The sequence below is a fragment of the Humulus lupulus genome, chromosome 4 (genome assembly GCF_963169125.1).
Source record: "Humulus lupulus chromosome 4, drHumLupu1.1, whole genome shotgun sequence".
In the NCBI taxonomy this organism is placed as follows: Eukaryota; Viridiplantae; Streptophyta; class Magnoliopsida; order Rosales; family Cannabaceae; genus Humulus; species Humulus lupulus.
Window position 1 is genome coordinate 212,190,123 of NC_084796.1, and position 21,172 is coordinate 212,211,294.

The following is a 21,172-nucleotide window of genomic DNA, read 5'->3' on the forward strand; positions in this document are numbered from 1 at the left end:
TGTGATTCTTCCCAGATCTCTTCGATGAGATCCATGGATTCTTGGAGTAAGGCGTGGTTCTGGGAGGGATCATACATATCTCGTTTGTGAGATGAGACCACCGTTTCTACTGGGATGACTGCTTCGCATCCAAACACCATTGAATAGGGAGTATATCTAGTAGATGTTCTTTCTGTTGTCCGGTACGCCCATAGGACATGGGGAAACTCTTCTGTCCACTTGCTTTTGCAGGCTTGTAGTTTTTTCTTTGATGTCACCTTCAAAATCTTGTTCACGACCTCTGTTTACCCATTTGTTTGAGCCCTTACGACTGCAGAGAAGCTTTTGATGATGCCATGTCTTTCACAGAAGTTAGTGAAGTAGGCGCTATCAAATTGCTTCCCGTTATTGGACACGATTTTGTGAGGGAGGCCGTATCAGGATACGATGTTATTAATGATGAAATCTAGGGCCTTTTTGGAAGTGATGGTGCTCATTGGTTCCATCTCGACCCATTTGTTGTAGTAGTCGATGGCTACGATGGCGTATTTTACCCCGCCCTTCTAGGTTGGGAGGGATCCTACCAAATCAATTCCCCAAACTTCAAAAGGCCAGGGACTAGTCATCAGGGTTATCTTTGTTGGAGGAGCTCGTGGGATCTTCGCGTACCTTTGGAATTGTCCACACTTGCAGGCAGAACCTACACAATCTTTCTTCATTGTTCACCAGAAATATCCTTGCCTGAGGATTTTCTTGGAAAAGTTGAGTCTGGCCGTGCGATCTCCGCAAAAGCCTTTGTGAACTTCATGCGTGATTGCGCTCATTTTGGTCCTGGATACGCATCTGAGATAGGGCATTGATAACCCCCTCTGATAGAGTTTTCCATCCATCATGACATATCTGGGAGCCTGGTACTGAATTTTTCTAGTGGCGGCCCTGTCCGCGGGAAATTCCTAGTGGTTAGATGTTGGGTGAGAGGGCCCATCCAGGATGTCGTGTAATCAATGACATTGATGATTGTAGGATTTCGAATACTGGGCATTGGTAGATGGTCGATCGGTACTACCTCAGAGAGTTCTGCTTCAACATCCGTGGCCAACTTTGCTAGCGTGTCTACAAACATGTTATGTTCTGTAGGGATCTGACAGATGAAGTGTCTTTTGAAAGATTGGAGTAACTCCCAGGTTTGCGCCATGTAGGCGGCCATATTTCCACCCCTTCGTTTGGTATTCTCCCAAAGTCTACCTGACCACCAACTAGGAGTCACTGTGGACTTCAATGTTCTCTGCTCCTACCTCTCGGGCCAAGTGTAATTCTACTAGCATGGCCTCGTGTTCAGCCTTGTTGTTCGACACTGTGAACTGGAAGCGTAGGGAAATTTGTATTTGGTGACCTTGAGGGGATATTAGGAAGATCCCAGCCTCGTCCCCATTCTCATCAGATGCACTGTCTATAAAGATCTTCCAAATGGGCAGTACATGGCCTCGGTTATCCCGGTGCATTCCAGAATGAAGTTGGCTAGGGCCTGTCCCTTGATGGGGATTTTGGGGACATAAGTGATGTCGAACTGGCTCAGTTCCATGGCCCACTTCAAAAGTCTTCCCGATGACTCGGGTTTTTGTAATATTCGCCGTAGGGGATGGTTCATCAGTACCTTGATGGCATGGACCTTAAAGTAAGGTCTTAACATCCTGGAAGTGATCAGTAAGCGAAATGTCAATTTTTCGATCAAAGGGTATCTAGACTCCACACCCAACAACTTTTTGCTTACGTAATATACCGAGAATTTGAACTTTCCCTCTTCTCCAACTAATGCGGCGCTGATGGTGTGTTCTGACACTACCAAATATAGGTACATTGGTTCCCCATTCACTAGTTTTGAAAAGATTGGCGCTTAGGCCAGATGTTCCTTCAACGTTTGGAAGGCCTCTTCACATTCGACTGTCCACTCAAACCTCTGGTTTCCATGAAGTATGTTGAGGAATGGGATGCACTTATCTGTTGACTTTGACACAAAACGGCTCAAAGCTTCTATTCTTTTAGTCAGGATTTGAACATCTTTGTGTTTTCATGGTGGCGGCATGTCGATCAAGGCTCTGATCTTGTCTAGGTTAGCTTCTATCCCTCTTGAGCTTACTATGAAGCCTAGAAACTTCCCAGATGCCACATCAAAAGTGCACTTCTTAGGATTTAGCTTCTTCCCATACTTCCGGATAATAGCAAATGTTTCTACCAGGTCATCCACGTGTTGGATCGATGTCTTAGACTTGACCAACATGTCGTCTATATAGACCTCCATGTTCTTCCCCAGTTGGTTCCAGAACATTCTGTTCACCAGTCTTTGATAGGTGGCCCCAGCATTCTTGAGCACGAAGGACATAACGATGTAGGAGTATAAACCCTTGTCCGTTCGGAAGTTGGTTTGTTCTTGGTCTGCTACATGCATCAAGATCTAGTTGTATCCAGAGTAAGCATCTATGAAGCTTAACAACTCATACCCAGATGTAGCATCCACCATCTTGTCAATCTGAGGCAGAGGGAAGCAATCCTTGGGTCATGCCTTGTTAAGATCCGTGAAGTCAATGCAAGTCCTACACGTTCCATTTAGCTTTGGCACCAACACTGGATTGGCCAGCCAAACGGGATATAAGGCCTCCCGGATGAAGTTTATTGAGGACAATTTCTTGATTTCTAGCTTGAAGGCCTCCGCCTTTTCTGTGCCAAGGGGCCTTCGCTTCTGCCGGATGGGAGTGGTGTTTTCGTCAATGTTCAGGATGTGGCATATGATGTTGTGGTCGATCCCTGTCATATCTGAATGAGACAAAGCCAAGACGTCCTGGTTCTCTTTCACCCTGGCAATTATGGAAACCTCGACCTCAAGTTCCTTCCTACCCGGATCACTTTGGTTGGGTCGGTGTCATTGATACACACCTCCTCAACTTCCTCCATGGGTTCTATTGCTTTATCTGCCTCTATTTGTGGATCCAATTTGTCGTCCTCCCGGATCACCCTCCGTGCTGATTGTGGTGGTGGGGTTGGATTAGTGTTTTCCTCTTCGAGAGGCTCTTCACGGACGATGAAGATTGGTCGGGTGGAGACGTGATAACATTTCTGGGCGCACTTCTGATCTCCCCGTACAGTTCCCACTCCGCCGTTATCACACGAGAACTTCATGCATAGATGGCGGATGGAGGTTATGGCGTCAAAGTCAACTAGAGCGCGGCACCTAAACATCACGTTGTACGCAGTGGGGCAATCCACCACCACAAAGATGCAGTAGTTGAACAAGCCCTGAACCTCGTTCCCCAACGTTACGGGGAGTTGAATCTTGCCCATCGGGAGCAAAGAATCCCCATTGAATCCATAGATCTGCATAGGGCAGGAGGCTAGGTCCGCCTCTGTTATCCCGATTTCCATGAAGGTTGGATTGAATAGGACATTGATGGATCTCCTATCATCCGTCCAAACTCGGGACACTTGTTTGTTGGCAATTTGGGCATCAATGACCAAAGGGTCGTGATGCGGGAAGTGAAAATTCCAGGCGTCTTTCTCCATGAATGTTATGTGGAGGTTCATCAACTTTGGATGCTGGGCCAGAGTTTGTACCCATGTGCACACCTCATGGTCGTGATCGAGCTCGTTGAGGTATCTTTTTTTTTAATTTCGGGATGGTCCTCGTAGGTGCGGGCCTCCTGATATGATGACCACGTGGGCATTTACCCAAGGAGGCGCGGTTCCAGGAGGATATGACATTCTGGCCCCAAGAGCCATAGGGCCTCCATGTGATTGCACTATTGGGACCCCCTGAGGGGCTTTTGCTCATGATCCAGGAGCGTACCCTCCTTGAGGAGTTCAGTACGACACCTGTGCACCCGGGGCCATAGGTTGTCCCAAAGGTGCGGGCAGTCCCGAAACTCCCATTGGCATCCTGACCCATTGGTGGAGGTGTCCTAGTTTGATCAAGTTCTCAATCTCGTCCTTCAGTTAATGACATTCTTTGGATATGTGGCCCACGTCCTTGTGGTAGGCACACATTTTGCTGGTGTCTCTCGAATTCATTCCCCCTTTGAACATGGGGCTTGGTTTCCGGTAATGGACTACATTGCCTGTTGCAAGGTAGATGTTTTCCTAGGTCTCCACCAAGCTAGTATACTTAGTGTATTGAGGCTCGTACCCCTTTTCCCTCTTCTTCGTGGACTCGGGTCGGTTCTAACTTTTGCCCGATCTCTTTCCCTGGGAGGGGTTTATGCTCGCCTCAGCTACTTCGGCCTAGGGCAGTTGGGCACCGCCGGGAGCGACACTATACCTGGTGGGTACCACTCCATACCCGGAGAATGGTACAGACAGAGCCGGAGCATATCCCGACGAACTGGGCCCATAGACAATTGGGGTCATGAATTGCATCCCAAGGGTCCCAACGGATCCGGACGCCGCTAGAGGTGCCGAGTAGAGATTTTCCAAATACTGTGCTCCGTATTATGGAAAGGGTTGCATTGTCGACTGGAGTGCTGGCTGCCACCCAAAGGCTTGGATTCAAGCTTCCTACCAGTTGATGAAACCTTATGACCTCCTTATAAATTCTTCAAGGGTGGCCGCCTTTCTTTGTTACATGTTGTCCTAGATAGGGGATCCAGCTTTGATTCCGGACTGGAGAGATACTAGGCATTGTCCATCATCCACTTAGTCTTTGAGGCTTCTTCTGTGAAGCATTGGATGTAAGCCTTAAGGGTCTCCGAGGGGTGTTGTTTGATGTTGGCTAACGCATTGAGTTCCATGTCCAACTTTATGGCGACCACGAATTGTTTACGGAAAGCTGACTGCAATCCATACCAAGACTAGATCGATCCCATCTTAAGTCTTTTCCACCACTCTTCTACGGGTCCAGCTAGAGTGATTGAGAAACATAGGCATTTGTCATTGTCACATACGTGAGCTACAATCATCAGGCGATTATAGTGAGACAATTGATCTCTGGGGTTGGTGTTCCCAGTATAGGCATGAATTTCTGACATCTTGAACCCTTTAGGTAACACGAGATTCAGGATGTGCTTGGTGCATGGCTCATTTTCCTCATCTTCAAAACCAGAACCTCCACTTTCTTGTTTCCGGACCAAGCGGTTCGTGACCTTTTTGAGAGCGGCCAGCTGTTCCATGAACTGCCTAACCATTCTGTCATCTAGGGGGACTCTTTTGTTCCTCTTGTTGTTGAGGTTATTCCTCAAGTCGCCTCCTCAAGGGCATATTTTTTTTTTGGGCCCGCTCCTTTCGGGTGTTGAGGCCATCTCGCAAATTGACTCGGGATGTATAGTCTCTCGAACTTACATTTTTGGCTCGTCTCCGCGTTTGCACCCTCTGTGATCTTTGTTCATGGAAGCGCTGGGATAGTAGAGTCTTCCCTGCTCGTCCTGTCTGGGGACATTCTAGGGCTTTGTACCCTGCGGACGCTTCCCTTACAGATTGTTCGGATGATTCTGTCTTGGGACAGGGTTCATCAGTTCTTTCCTAGGGATTTGCTTTGGTTAGCCCTAGATTTTGGAGCGGGAGGAGCTTTCTTTTGTTGGTTTGCTTTTTTGATGGGATCGACCATCTTGACTTTCCCTTTGTTCTTATCATGGTTTGATGGACCGACTCTAAGATACGGGGATTGTCCCGAAGAAGGAATAGGGGCAGCGTTTTTGGGCCTGCCAGTCCTTATAGGTGGGATAGGCGGCTGTGTTCCTCGGGGAGAAACACTTGAAGGATTTGTTGCCAATCATCCTTGGGCAGCAATAAAAGCCTGAAGAGCCAGGAGGGACTCTTGCATTTGGTGGGTGGCCTCCTGTTGTTCAGCCATCCTGGCTTCTTGTTCCAGGACCTGTTGTCTCAAACAGACCAACTCTAGATCCTCCTGATCAGGATCTACATTCTTCTCATCAGGATCAACGGGGCTCTCGGCCTCATGATCTTCATACTCCCCTTCATCTTCCTCGTAATTGCCTTCGTCGTAGTCACCCCCTTCCCCGAAGTTTTAGGAGTCGTCAGGCAGAGGCCCCTGATAAGGCATGTCCTCAGGTTGGTCTTGAGGAAGTGTTTTATTGGGAAATGGTTCTCCATTGTCTTCTTGTTGCTAGTGAGTAGGATCAAACACGGTATGGATGATGTTCACCATTTTTGCAGATGATCAAAGTTGATTCAAGCTTTCTTCGGCTCTTAATGAAAGCACCAAATTATTACCGAGTTTTTCGAAATCTAGAAATATATTATAAAATTAGAGCTAGAAAGAAAGGATAAGAGATGAACTATCACAATTTTTACGTGGTTGGGGCGTGAATAGGCCTTAGTCCACGAGTCACTTGTATTAGGCTTTAGAGAGTTTTGACAATGGAGTTTTTCAACAAGTTCAGCAGTGTTTTGCTTACAAGAGAAAATTATGGAATCCTCACTACAATGCACAACTGACCTTATTTATAGGCAGTCAAGTAGCTTGGGTGGGACTAATCCCGACCAATAAGGATGTAATTACAATTTTCTCGCTAATGGAGCCATAATACAAAGAATGTAACATAATTAGATGTTGTTAATCTGGGCCCATTGGGTCTGCTTATGGGTGGTTAAGCCTTACAATTATCCTGTGTTCATTACTATGGGCTGATCCGCGTGGGTTATTAAGGGGATCTTGGGGACAGGATCTGTCAGAGTAGTGGCAGTACTGTTTCCTAGGAACAATGTACGCTCTGTCTGTACCCCATTCTGTAGGTTAGTTAGGGAGACCAACCTCCAGATTTCTCGAGGACACGTCAGCATCAGGGAAGACTAGGCTTGTACTATCCGGACGTAGGGTCCGGATTCATTTACAAATATTCGGTAATGTTTACCTAAGTTCTAGTTTGTTTACCATGACCCAAGTTCATTTATCAAGGCGGATATATGGTTAACAACATCTTCTCCTGGATCCCACATAATGGGATTCATCTTCTGGAGTGAATTCTCTGCCATCACAATTTACATCCCGGAGGATGTAGATTGAGGGTGATCAGGGAGATGATGCGGGCCTGCACCTTAGTTCCGGCGCCCTCACTATGCTTACGCTACTTGCCCGTCATCGGGCCTAGTATGGTCTGCGCTGCCAGGGTTTCCATATTCATTGTTCACTAGACCCGGTTGGACCCCGACCTCTTATGATGGCCCATGGACCTGTTTTGCCCTGCCACATGTCATAGGTGGAAACTATGGAGAACATATATATATATATAGATAGTTATACAAATACACACACACACACACACATATACCTGTGATGTGGAAGAAGGCTGCATGACCTCCACGACTTCGGAGTTTGGCGGTGATTCCAGAGGTAGGCGGTGGAGAAAAAATAAAAGGGAGAAAAAAATAAATGGAAGATCGGTGGTGGTGGTGGCAGTTGTGAGGCAGAAATAAAAATGGGAGAATGAGTGAGGGAGAGAGAAAAATTGTCATGGTGGTGTAACTAATGAGGGAGAGAGAGAAAGGGGCGTGTGGCTCCGATTTTGGTTTCCAAAAAAATATGGCAAAGAAAACAAAGGGGTTAGGGTATATATACGGATTAGGGGTGATACTTATTAATATTAGGGGTGGCGTGTTGCCCCTAATATTATTACGCATCCTTTTCACCAAAATGAAACAGGAAAATTTTGCCACATTTTTTCTTGTCAAAATTTAATATTATTAGGGGTGACAGATTATATTTTTTTTGCCCCTAATATTGTTCTCTTAATATCAATGGCAACTAGCCACCAGTCGCTCCTAATAATAGGTATATTAGGGGCAACAAGTTGTTGCCCTTAATAGTGTTGCCCCTAAAAATCTTTTTTTCTTGTAGTGATGGTTGATGTGGACACTACAAAAAAATTAAGTAATTAAATTAATAACTTAGAAAAAATTTATATATTCAAAGTATTATGGGCTAGTTTGGTATAGCTGTGTTGAGGGATGTCAATTTAACTCGCAGGGTAGGGTCCCTGTGGGGACCCACCCCTAATGGGGCAGGGGCGGGGGACATAAGCCCCGTCTCACCCACCCCATTTACATTGTTATTTTATTCTAGATTATTTTTTTAATATAAATATTATTCAAAATATATAATATAATAATTTATATAAGAATATATACTTCCTAATGGTATAATTTATTATTTTTTTAAAAATATTTTATATAAAAAAGTATTAATCCACCCCGTTTACATTGTTATTTTATTCTAGTTTATTTTTTTAATATAAATATTATTCAAAATATATAATATAATAATTTATATAAAAATATATACTTCCTAATGGTATAATTTATTATTTTTTTAAATACATTTTATATAAAAAAGTATTAATTATTTAAATTTATTTGATCAAATTTAGAAAAAAATAAACACGTTTATCAAACGGGAATCCGATGGGGCCCCGACCTCGCCTCGCCCCATTTACATCTATTGTAGTTGTGGGGAAAATCAATTGTAGTTGTCCTGTAACGTCCCAAAAACGCTAATTGGATAATTGAAAAGCAATTGTAGTGCCTTGATTGGTGTGTCTGGAGCATAATTGGATATATGTATGATATTAATTGATTAAATATGTGACTATGTGGCAGTTTATATGATAATATGAATGTATATGCATGTTTATGAGCATTAAATATGCATGTAGGCCAGTTCTTGTTAGGTAGGTCATGGAATAAGGCGTGTGCCCCGTCGAAGTTCTCTCTGTTGTGCGATAGGCCCAAAGTACTCGCGGAAGTTCTTCCGGCCAGTGAGCCTTGCAGGCTTGGAGTTTTTTCTTCAACGTGGTCTTTAATATTTTGTTTACAGCTTCCACTTGTCCATTAGCCTGGGGTCTGGCGACTGCGGAAAAGCTTTTGATAATTCCATGCGAAGCACAGAAGTTCGTGAAGTGTTCACTGTCAAACTGCTTTCCGTTGTCGGACACAATTTTCCGTGGAAGCCCAAAACGACACACTATATTCCTGATGACAAAATCCAGTGCTTTTTTAGATGTGACCGTGTTCATAGGTTCAGCTTCAGCCCATTTGGTGAAGTAGTCTACCGCGACTATGGCGTACTTCACTCCACCCTTTCCAGTGGGGAGGGAACCTACTAGGTCAATGCCCCAAACGGCGAACGGCCAGGGGCTGGTCATTAGGGTAATTTCCGTAGGCGGCGCTCGCGGAACCTTGGCGTACCTCTGGCACTGCTCACACTTCCTGACATAATCCACACAATCCTTCTTCATGGTGGGCCAGAAGTATCCTTGTCGAAGGATTTTTTTGGAGAGGCTCAGCCCGGAGGTATGATCGCCACAGAAGCCTCCGTGAATCTCATGGATGATGGTGCTGACTTCGGTTCCGGCAACACACCTAAGGAAGGGTATGGACAACCCCCTGCGGTAAAGCTTTCCATCCATAACCACATATCGGGGAGCTTGATACTGGAGCTTCCTTGCGTCAGCTTTATCGGTGGGGAGTTCTCCGGTGGTGAGAAATCTGAGGATGGGTCCTGTCCAGGAGTGGGAATGGTCGATGATGGCGTTTATCCTTCGCGTCTCAGTACTGGGGGCTTCTAAGTGCCCGATGGGGACTAAGCCATACTGTTCAATCTCCGGGTCCGTTGCAAGCTTGGACAGCGTGTCCGCAAGTGAGTTCTGGTCCCGGGGGACCTGGCGGATTTTGTAGCCTTTGAAATGCTGCAGTAGGTCGCGGGAGAGAGACACGTAGGCAGCCATCCTTTCGCCTTTCGTCTGGTATTCCCCGGATATTTGGTTTACCACAAGTAGGGAGTCGCTGTACACTTCGATTTTTTGGGCTCCGACTTCTCTGGCCAGTCGTAACCCAGCTAACATGGCTTCGTGTTCTGCCTCGTTGTTGGATGCTGGGAATGCGAAACGGATGGCGCTCTGGAGCTGATGCCCTTGGGGAGATATTAGGATAACCCCCGCTCCAGCTCCTTTTTCATTTGAGGCTCCGTCTACGTAGACCTTCCAGGTGGGAAGTTCCGGGACAGGATCTTCTGGGAGGTCATTCATTCCCGAGCACTCCACAATAAAGTCCGCGAGAGCTTGACCTTTTATGGAAACACGCGGTTGGTAGTGGACGTCGAACTGGCTTAGTTCCATGGCCCACTTAAGCAATCTGCCAGAAGACTCGGGCTTCTGCAGGACTTGTCGGAGAGGGTGGTTGGTGAGTACTTTGATGGTGTGCGCCTGGAAATATGGCCTCAGCTTCCGTGAAGCGATCAGCAAGCAGAGGGAGAGTTTCTCGATCATCGAATATCTGGACTCGGCGTCCAATAACCTCTTGCTTACGTAATACACAGGGAGCTGGATACGGCCATCTTCCCGGACGAGAGCGGCACTTACTGCGTGCTCAGTCACAGCTAGGTATAAGAACAACGCCTCTCCTTCGACCGGCTTGGACAGAATGGGGGCTCGGGTTAAATGTTCTTTGAGGTGTTGGAAGGCCGCTTCGCATTCGGGGGTCCACTCGAACTTCTTGTTCCCTCGCAGAACATTGAAGAAGGGGATACACTTGTCGGTGGCCTTGGATACGAAGCGACTGAGAGCAGCTATCCTTCCGGTAACGCTCTGGACATCCTTATGCTTCCGGGGGGAAGGCATATCTATGAACGCCTTTATTTTCTCAGGGTTGGCTTCCACGCCGCGGGAGCTAACAATAAAACCGAGGAACTTCCCAGACGAGACCCCGAAAGTACATTTCTTTGGATTTAGTTTCATCCCGTACTTTCGGATCACGGCGAAAACTTCCTCAAGGTCGTTACTGTGGTCCCCGGAGGTCTTGGACTTTACCAACATGTCATCCACGTACACCTCCATGTTCCTCCCCAGTTGGTCCTTGAACATTCTGTTTACCAGACGTTGGTAAGTCGCCCCAGCATTCTTTAAACCGAAAGGCATGACCACGTAACAGTAGACACCCTTATCCGTGAGGAAGCTGGTGTGTTCCTGGTCCGCGACATGCATCTTGATCTGGTTGTATCCGGAGTACGCATCCATGAAGGATAAGAGTTCGTACCCGGAAGTAGCGTCCACCATCTGATCGATTCGCGGGAGAGGGAAACAATCTTTCGGGCAGGCCCTGTTTAGGTCCGTGAAGTCAATGCACATTCTCCAGGACCCATCGGGTTTCGGGACCAGAACTGGGTTGGCCAACCACACGGGATAGTGCGACTCCTGGAGAAAGCCTATGGACATCAATTTGTCCACTTCAGCTTTGACGGCTTCGGCTCTCACTGGGTCCAGCGGCCTCCTCTTTTGGCGAATTGGAGTTGCAGCTGGGTCTATGTTGAGTGCGTGGCACGCAACATTGGGATTAATCCCCGTCATATCAGCGTGGCACCATGCCAGGATATCCTGATTATCCTTCACAGTGGCCACGATCTTATCTCGAACGGCCGACGGCAGGTGTTTCCCCACCTGAATGACCTTGGTGGGTTCTCCCGGATTGAGGATCACCTCTTCGACTTCCTCCATCGGCTCTATTGCTTTCTCGATTCCCACTCTTGGGTCGAGTTCGTCAAAGTATGCCTCCTGAGCATCCCTAGTTTCTGGCAACACTTCCGCCAAAGGAATGGCAGCAAACGTCTCTCGGACCGTGTAGACGGCTCGGACGGAGACGTTATAACAGCTCCGTGCACTTCTCTGGTCTCCCCGGAGGGTGCCAATACGCCCATCGTCGCAGGGAAACTTCAAGCATAAGTGACGTATCGAGGTTATGGCCCCACAATCGATCAGGACCGGTCGGCCTAAGATGGCATTATACGCCGTGGGGCAGTCGACCACCACGAATGTGCTATGCTTGAAGGCACAAGCGTCGCTTTCTCCCCTGAGGGTGACTGGAAGTTGAATTTTGCCTAATGGCATGAGTGCATCCCCATTGAACCCTTGAAGCTGGATGGGGCATGGGGTCAGGTCTGTCTCGGTTAATCCAATCGCATGGAAGGCCGCTTTGAAGAGGATGTTTACGGAGCTTCCGTTGTCGACCAAGATCCGTGAGACCTTCTTATTGGCAATTTGGGCTTCCACCACGAGGGGATCGTTGTGGGGGAAGTGCACATGTCGAGCATCGTCCTCCGTGAAGGTGATGGGAAGATCCATCATTCGGGGACGTTGAGCAGGTGATTGGACCAAGGCGCACATCTCCTCGGCGTGCTCTAACTCCCTCAAGTACCTCTTCTGGGAATTGCGGGTGCTTCCGGCAAGGTGTGGTCCTCCGGAAATGGTGGCGACGTGTCCGTCAACGGGTGGCGGAGCAAGGCCGGGCGGATATGGGTTGCCTGGCCCTGGAGCCAACAAGGCAATGGGCGCCGGAGCAGGTGGAGGAGGAAGTGCTGGGAACTGAGACCCGGGAGCTTGGGGGTGACCGGCTCCAGGAGCGCTAGCGGCCCCCCTCTGTCCCGGTGAATATGCAGCTCCGTGAACTACCCCCTGTCCGGGATAGATTATGGGTATTCTCACCCACTGACCGAGGTGTCCCGCTCTTGCCAGGGACTCGATCTCATCCTTCAGCTGAAGGCACTCATTCGTGGTGTGCCCCACGTCTCCGTGGAACTCACACCTCTTATTGGAGTCTCGCGGACGCCTTCCTCCGTGAGACACTTTCGGGGGCTTCCTGTAGTTGACCATATTACAGGTCGCCCGATAGACATTCTCTCGCGAGTCTATCAAACTGGTATATTCCGTGAACTTGGGCTCATAATCCTTTCGGGGTTTCTTTGAATGGTCTCCCCGGTTGGAGTTTTTTCCGCTTCGTTTGCTCCGCGATTGGCTCAAACTTCATTCCGGGGCTTCCGCTTGCGGCTGCGGCATGCTAGGAGCGATACTACATCCGGTTTGTACCGCTCCATACCCAGAGAAATGGGTTTGACCCGGCGTCTGAGCAGACGCGGAAGGCCCATACACACTCGGAGTGAATCGGGCTCCTGGAAGCGTGAGGACTGGTGCGGGAGCTTGCGAAGCAAAGCTCGGCGCAGTCACGGAAGGGGTTGGAGCCGGGGGAACTCCAAAGGCTTGCTGGTAGGCATCCTCAAGGTTGATGATTCCCTGAGCTTTTGACATGAATTCGGACAGGGTTTCTGCCCGTCTCCTTTGCATTTCCCCCCATAGCAGGGAGCCGACAGTAAGGCCCGATTGAAGGGCGATCAGCTTCATGTCATCGCTGACCTTGGTTTTTGCAGCAGCTTCCATCATTCTCTGAATGAAAGCTTTGAGGTTCTCAGTGGGTTGCTGTTTGATGTTGGTTAAGGAACCAACCTCCATGTCGTGGTCGCGGGCAGCAATAAACTGCCTCCTAAACGCGGACTGTAGCTCCTTCCATCTGTGGATTGATCCGGGAGGTAATCTTTTCCACCAGTCCTCCGCAGACTTGGTAAGGGAGAGTGAGAAGCACATGCATTTGGCGTCCTCACTGACGCGCGCCACTTGCATCATTTTATTGTATTTAGCTAGGTGGGTACGCGGGTCTGTCCTCCCATCATATAATTCTATGTGAGGCATTTTGAAGTTATCCGGGAGAGACGTTTCCGTGATCCTCCTAATACATGGTTCCGGGTCTTCCTCCTCAGAATCTGACAGGGCCCCACTTTGCTTCCGGACCAGCTTGGTCAAGGCAGCAATCTGTTCCTCGAGCCTCTTCGTATCACTTTCCGGGAGGTCACGTCCCCGGAGCTTGTCATTAATATGATTTCGGAGGTCATCTCCGCGAGGCCGGGCTTTTTCCCCTTTGGCCTTCTCATACTTGGCCTCCAACCTTCTTCTTAGGTCCACCGTGGACCAGCTATCTTCGGAGTGCGAGTTCGCAGCCCGACCGTCCTGATTGACGGAATCACTGGGGCGGTTGTTCCTTCCCCTAGGCCCGGGTGCCTTAGCACCGGGCCCTTTAGGCACAGAGTGCCCCCTTGGGGCTGAAGGTCGTCTGGGCTTAGGAGCGCCAGAGACCTTCTGCGCGCGGGGGGGGCAGTCGGCCTGGTGATTCACGCCTTTAGGAGGTGTAGGGGCGTTAGCGCGCACAGGCTCTCCAACTTTTTCTTTGCCCTTGTTAGGGGCGGCTTTGGATGGTCCAGCAGCGGCTGGATCCGGCATGGGGGCATCAGCACCACCTTGAACAGAGGTATCCTCGTCCGAGTCGCCTAGATCTCCGAACTTACTCTGGAGGCGTTCCATCATGCGTTGCATTCTTTCGGAGACGCGCTCCTGCTCAGCAAGCTTGGCCTTAGTGGCCACCAGTTCTTCGGCTACTTGGACCAGTTCTGGGTCCTTCTCATAGTAGCATCCGTCCTTGTAATAACCGTCTTGGACATACTCTTCTTCGTCTTCTAAGTATGTTGTATCTTCGGTACTGACCTGATCCTGGCGGGATGTCGGGTCTTCACCTCGGTAGTCTAAGGGTTCGCTCTGCACCACATCTTCCATCACGGTATCGGGGTTGACCGTAGCATTTTTGTCAACAGCGGATTTTCGCGTAGTCACCATCTCTTTAGTACGAAGTGAATACAAAAAACGTACACAGAAAAAGAGCTGACTAACAACTTCCTACAGCTCTCAATGAAAGCACCAAAATGTTTACCGAGTTTTTCGGAAACGAATAACTAACAGAATAATAAAAAGATAAGAACTGTAGAAATACTGGAATGTAACTAAACAAACAGTGTTTTTACGTGGTTCAGGCGTTAACAAGCCCTAGTCCACGAGTCGATGTTATTATACTTGGAAAAGATTACAGTAAGATGGCTGGTGCATAAGAACTTCACACACTCACAATGTTTCTCTCGGGTTCTCTTGAAGAAGATGAAGCTAGAGAGATTTTTGTAGAGTTTTTTGCTATCTGATCTCTCCCTCCTTTCTTGTAAAAGGAAGGAGTCTTTATAGCTAGGGTTTCGGATTAGGGTTTTTCTCTACCTCCATGAGTCTTAATTACACCAGCCATAAATAGGGGATACAATTACTGTAGTAGCATGGCTACCAGACTCTATGTGGGTATATTTACGTGAAAGTATGGGGAACACACAAAGTCAGCCGTCTTTTCCAAGTTGTCAGCGGAACAGTAGGCGAAAAGGTACCCTTAGGCGTGCTGGGATGTGTGCGGCTTTGACCTGATGGGCGTGTCAGGCGGGATCCTGTGTCAGACGGATATCATTCCAAATATGCCTCCTCCCGGACTCGACCGTTCGGTTTTGTTCTGTGCGGGGCACGGAACAGTTTCCGCAGAGACCACTCGAAGAGCCTCTCCTGGAAGGGGCCTCCCCGAGGGGTATCCTTCGGGAGTCCGGGAGAGTTGACGAGCTTCCGTGTTGTGCTTGTTTGGAAGAGTAATCCGGATACTAGACAGGAGAGGCGAAGCCTTTCTGTCCATCCGCGAGCTCTGGTCACCCTCCGTGAAAGACTTCGATAATTCTGCTTCCCCGAGGTTATCAATCTAAAGGCTATCCGGAAATCTGGATAACAACTATGCACATATTGTTGTTTATTTATGCTTGTCGAGTTAATTTTTTTTGTTGAGTCTTGGCTCACGGGTGCTACGTGGTGCAGGTAAGGGCAAGGGAAAGCTGGACCAGCCATGAGTTAGAGAGCTTTGGCGGCGATGTGTACATCGGCAGCTGCTCAACCGCTACGACCGAGGGATTGACAGGGGCTAGAGCCAAAACTGTATTTTTCCATTTAGGCTAGCTTCAGTTGTATTTACTTTTGTGGGTTGTAACCGCCTTGTAAACATTATTTTTGGGATCCCATGTACCAAACTCTTATTTTATGGAAAGTCAATTATTTTATGATCAAAATATTTTAACCCTAACATATCAGTTGACTTTAGAAACACGTTTATGTTCAAATGACTTGATTAACAAGTCTTGCACTATTTAAAATACACAGTGTAATGGTCTTGGCTATCCAGGGCATTACATGTGCTTTGGAGAAAATTTGATGCAATTGTGTTGTGAGAAAAAACTACTGAGTGTTTGGTAAATATGGATTTTAAAATGTGGTTTTTTAACCCAATTTTTGACTCGGTGACGTGACATTTGGGAAAGGGGCACGTGGCGATAAGCAACAATGAATGCATATGGCTGGTCGAAAAAGGAGTAGCTGCTCGAAAGAACTACATCAGAATCTACTCGAGAGGAGAAGACTAGTGTTGTTATATGACGCTGCTCGAAGATGGACCTGCTTGATGTACGACACATTTTTTACCCGAAGATCTGGATTTCATGAGACACTGCAAATTATCCCAAGATATTTATGTAATCGATATTTGAATTGTATTATCTCCATATTATTTTAATTCTTAGTCAGTTATAATAATCTCACACTACACGTGTAGGACCGAGATTAATTAGTAAGGGACCATAGCCCATTAAGAGACTCTATAAATAGAGATCTCTCTCAGTCATTATTTCTAAGCTGAATTTGTATGCATTTTACATACAAAACCCTACTGAGTTGTATTATTTTTCTCTCAGGCTTGAGAAACTCAGTTGAACCCCATTTCTTCATGATCTTGAGTCTGAGACTTCTTTGATTAATAAAAGTGCAAGTGGATGTAGGTGATTACCAACTCTTGGGGCCGAACCACTATAAAATTTTGTGTGTCGTTTACTTGATTTTAGTTCGTTTTATTAATTGTTTTCGTATAAAATGACTCAGTGTCGTTGACCAAAATGTTGATCAACATTTTGGTGCTTTCATTGAAAGTTGAAGTCCAAGATCCCACTTTACTAGATCAATCTAAATTAATGGCTATCACTACTACAAGCCAGAGTCAAGAACCACAAGGGGGAACCCTAACACTGGACATCCTAATCGCCCCTCGAGCAGTCAAATCCCTCCTTTACGTCCCACTCATCAGGTTCCTCCTCTTGGAAAGCTACCTCCACCATCCATATTTGGGCATGATGAGCCCCATGTGGACATAGGGGAAGATCTACACCCCGACCTTGAACAGTTGAAAGGAGTCTTGGGACAAATGCAGGAAAAATTTGTTACCATGGCGAGAGTCAGGTAGTAGCTCAGAAGGTTATAGCAGAAGCCCTCAATAAACAAAGACAAGATTTCCATGCCTGGATGGATCAAAGCAACAAGCCTTTAAGGCCCGTCAAGAGGTTGCTAGAGGCTGACTTGTCACAGAATCAAGCAACAAGACCCCGACCAGTGAAATCTCAACCTAAAATCATTAGTCGGGCAAATCCTAAAGCCCAACGACCAGCTGGTCGGGCCCTAGGACCTACTTAACCATCAAAATCTCGAGACCATGTAGTTCCCCCTAGGCAAACTCAAAGTCAACACTCCAGGGGGGCTCATCAAAGAGTGCAGTGACTGCTTCATCAAGATGAGCAAGTGTTGCCCAACAGAGAGCAAGGTTGCACCAAAAAAGTGTCTGAAACTAGAAGGCTTGCTAATGAATAATCGAGGCGTGCAACCTCACGAGGAGGCTAACCTCCTATTCCTGAAGCTGGTTAGCAATTCCTACAACCAAGGAATGAAAAACTAGCTAGCCAGAACCGAGGCCAACCACCTCGACATGCTGGATAAAATTATGGTCATCCTCACTGAAGAAATAGAAGGAGGAATGATTAAAAAGCTAGCAGTAGTTATCAAACAACATACAAAGATGGTTATGATGAAGATAAGGGGAAAGTTGATACTTCCAACCCTATGACTATTAATATTTTGACGACCGTCACAATGATGAACATCCAAGAGGATAGTTTATTCTGCCAAGGCCACTTGAGCCTCAAGATATCCCACCTAGGAAAACTGTACAGCCTGAAGGATCGTTTTTCCCACAAAGACAACAAGAACCAACAAACTTCCTAGAGAGACCACCTCTTGGCCCTCCTCGAGCAGGTAGCCAGAATGCTGGGGGGCGACCCAAAGGAGGAAGCGTCTTTAATAGACTTAGGAATAGAGGGCCCGACTTGTGAAATGTCCTCGACCAGCTCCGGGAAGACAATGGTTCTAATGTTCAAGGACCCATTGCACCCATAATCTCACCTACACTACAAGTAGAAGCTGCTACAATCTCAGTCGCTAATACGGTAGTTGTGCCATTAGTTTCTCTAACAATCCAAGTGCAACTAGATGCCCTCACTCAGATGGTTTGGGAGTTAACTGCTCCAAAACTCAATGATATTGATATAGAGAGAAGGAAAGGTTCTCATTTCTCTGAATGGATCAATGCTCTTACAATCCCTCCTAAGTTCAAGATGCAAACGTGGAAAATGTATACTGGAAGAGAAGATCCCATTTCACATGTCAACGACTTTGAAATATAAATGAATCTCAAAGGAGTAAGAGATGATGTTCCTTGTAGGATTTTCCCTGCTACCCTAGTTGATTCTGCTCAACAATGGTTCTTCATGCTAGAACTAGGAACCATTACATCCTGGGATACATCTGTGAGGCTCTTCTACTCATAATTCTTTTCTGCTTGTATCCCACCATCCAAGCTCAACGACCTTGTTGACATAAAGCAAGGGGCCTAACAAACCCCTGAAGGACTATGTGCAGCTGTTCATGCAAGAAGCTGCTAGGTCAAAAACAGTCAGTGATGATGGAAAGCTGAAGGCCATCATGACTGGGATCCAAGTAAAATGTCATTTATGGATTGATCTCAAAAGAAAGATAGTCTACTAAACTAGAGAGTTTTTATATCGAGCAGAGGAGTTCATTAAGTTGGAAGAAGTTATTCAAAGAGTAGATCAGGCTAACCAAGCAGGCACTGGTGCTGCTACAACCAAAAATACTGGTCCCGGTGGCAACCATTCTATAGATTATTTTTGGTCACTATATTTACTGATTGGAGCAAATTATACCTAGCCATATGATTTATTCTTAACCACTTGGCATACTCAAATTGATCATTCACTGAAGCATCTATTGCTGGTTCATAGATTGGTGGTGTTTTAACAACATCCATCAAATTCTCTCTTAACAATAATATATCAATATCATGTCTCAAAAATACTATATTTTCATCATTAAGTTCAACTACTACATTGTTGTTGTTTTTCAGACATTTTAACTTAAAATATATAAAAACAAAAAAATTAACATTTGAAAAATATCAATGTTTTGGAAAGTAGACATGAAGCATGAATGCAACAATTAAAACACATAAATAAATATTTACTATTCCATGATAAAACTACCCAACAAATAAAGTGTCGTCTTACGGTTGGTCAAGTTAAATTCAGATAGATTTAAGACAATCTTATCTTTATAAATTATAACTTAAAATAACTCTTTATTTTCTCTTTTTAATACAAAGTACCGCAGGTTTGGTCAAGATGCAATTATCCACTGCAAAACCTTAATTGCATCTTTGTAAGTGTAACCCATTATTTCAGAATTCATGACTTAACTTAGAGAGTATCGCCTTAGGATTGGTCAACCCTAAAATACATCACTCATTCCTATCTTTGTAAGAAGCCAGCCTTGGTATTAATATGTCTAGAAACCTTCTTTAGGGGGACGGAAACAAAGCCGCCTCGAGGCCCTATTCATATCTCACAGTGTTGTACTAATAATGGAGACCATTGGTCATATTGAGATGTTCACCTTCTCCCACTTACTATTTTGGATTAAATGTGTTTTATTAAACTAATCAATTAATTCCAAATGAATTACTAGTTTATTAATAAACCTATGAATGTAATTAATTACAATATACATTTATAATTATAAAAGAGTCTGTTTCTATAATTAATGTGATCTAGATAATTACTAATTATATTCATCTAACTTTACTAAAAATGCTTTTTACATAAATTTGGTTATCTTAAAGGCTTATAAAATCTATTTCCTTTATTATGGTGTGAGTTACCAAGTTTTAACTAATTTAATATTTAGTAGTTTACATGAAATTAATTTCTCCAAAACAATTCATATAAACAAATAGGACATTCCTAAATAATCATGTTTCTAAAAGATGCATGATTAATGAGAAACTGTGTGGGGTTTCATGAATGGCATGTAATTGACTAATGCATGATCATGTTATCAATCAAACATCAATGAACATTTATTTAAATAAATACAATAAATAAATAAGTAAACAATAAGTGATGAATCAAGTATTATTGGGTATTTCTAAAATTTACAACCCTTGGAAAAATTAGAAATAAAATTGCAATCTAAGCCTATGTAGCTTTTAAGACTCTTCAAGAATGCTTCTCCTCTCCTTTAGGCTTTCTTGATAATTTTTTTAGAAACTTCGTTATGCCCATCTATTTAATTAGAAACAAATATTTAATTGAATAACTATTTTTGTCATGTTTTTAATTTAGTTGAATTTCAATAATTAAATAATCAAATTCAAATAATTATTTAAACTTAAGATAAAATCTTAACTAACTAAAAGATATTTTATTTTTTTAATAAAAAAAAATAAGATAATTAAACTTTTAAATTCAAATAATTTAAAATTAATTAAATAAAAGATATTGCACAAAATTAGGATCTAGGGTTTTGGGCACCATGATTGGTGCCCTAGACCACTAGGGTCGGCGGCACATGGAGCCTCAAGGGCTCGGGATGGTGGCTGGAGCATGCAACAGGGGCGTACTGATCAGGGGCTCCGGCAGGGGCCATAGGGCTAGTGCGGGTGCACAAGCCAGGGCTCGGGCAGGTAGGAGCGAACACAGCTGGTGGTAGCCTGGGCTCGCAGGATCGCGCGCAGGTGCATAGGCACAGGGGTGCGAGCTGGTGTGGGGGCGCAGGTGTGCAAGCTAGTGCGCTGGCGCAGGGGCGTGGGCCACTGGCTTGGCTAGTGGCTCAGGTCCTCCTCTTGTCTTGTGTGTAGATTTGTTTTTAAAATTACATATATAAAAAGTAAAATTTACAAAAAAAATTATCCCTTTATGGCTTACTCAAGATCTAGATTCTCAAATTCCTAACCCAGTAGCACCAAATAATTAACGATCCATTATTCAACCATACATTAAAAAAATATATACATCCATTCAATATACATATCAACATACATATAAAAAATGCAAGAAACTCACACAGTATTTGATATATAAATATATATGTGTGTGTATAGACTACTCTAGTACCCATTGTTGGTATTAAATGATCAAATCAAAGGTGCACAACAGATTATATGGACCCATTTTAATAAATATTAATACGAGCCAGGACCATATACATATATAAACATTAAATCTCATACAAAAAAGATCAGGGAT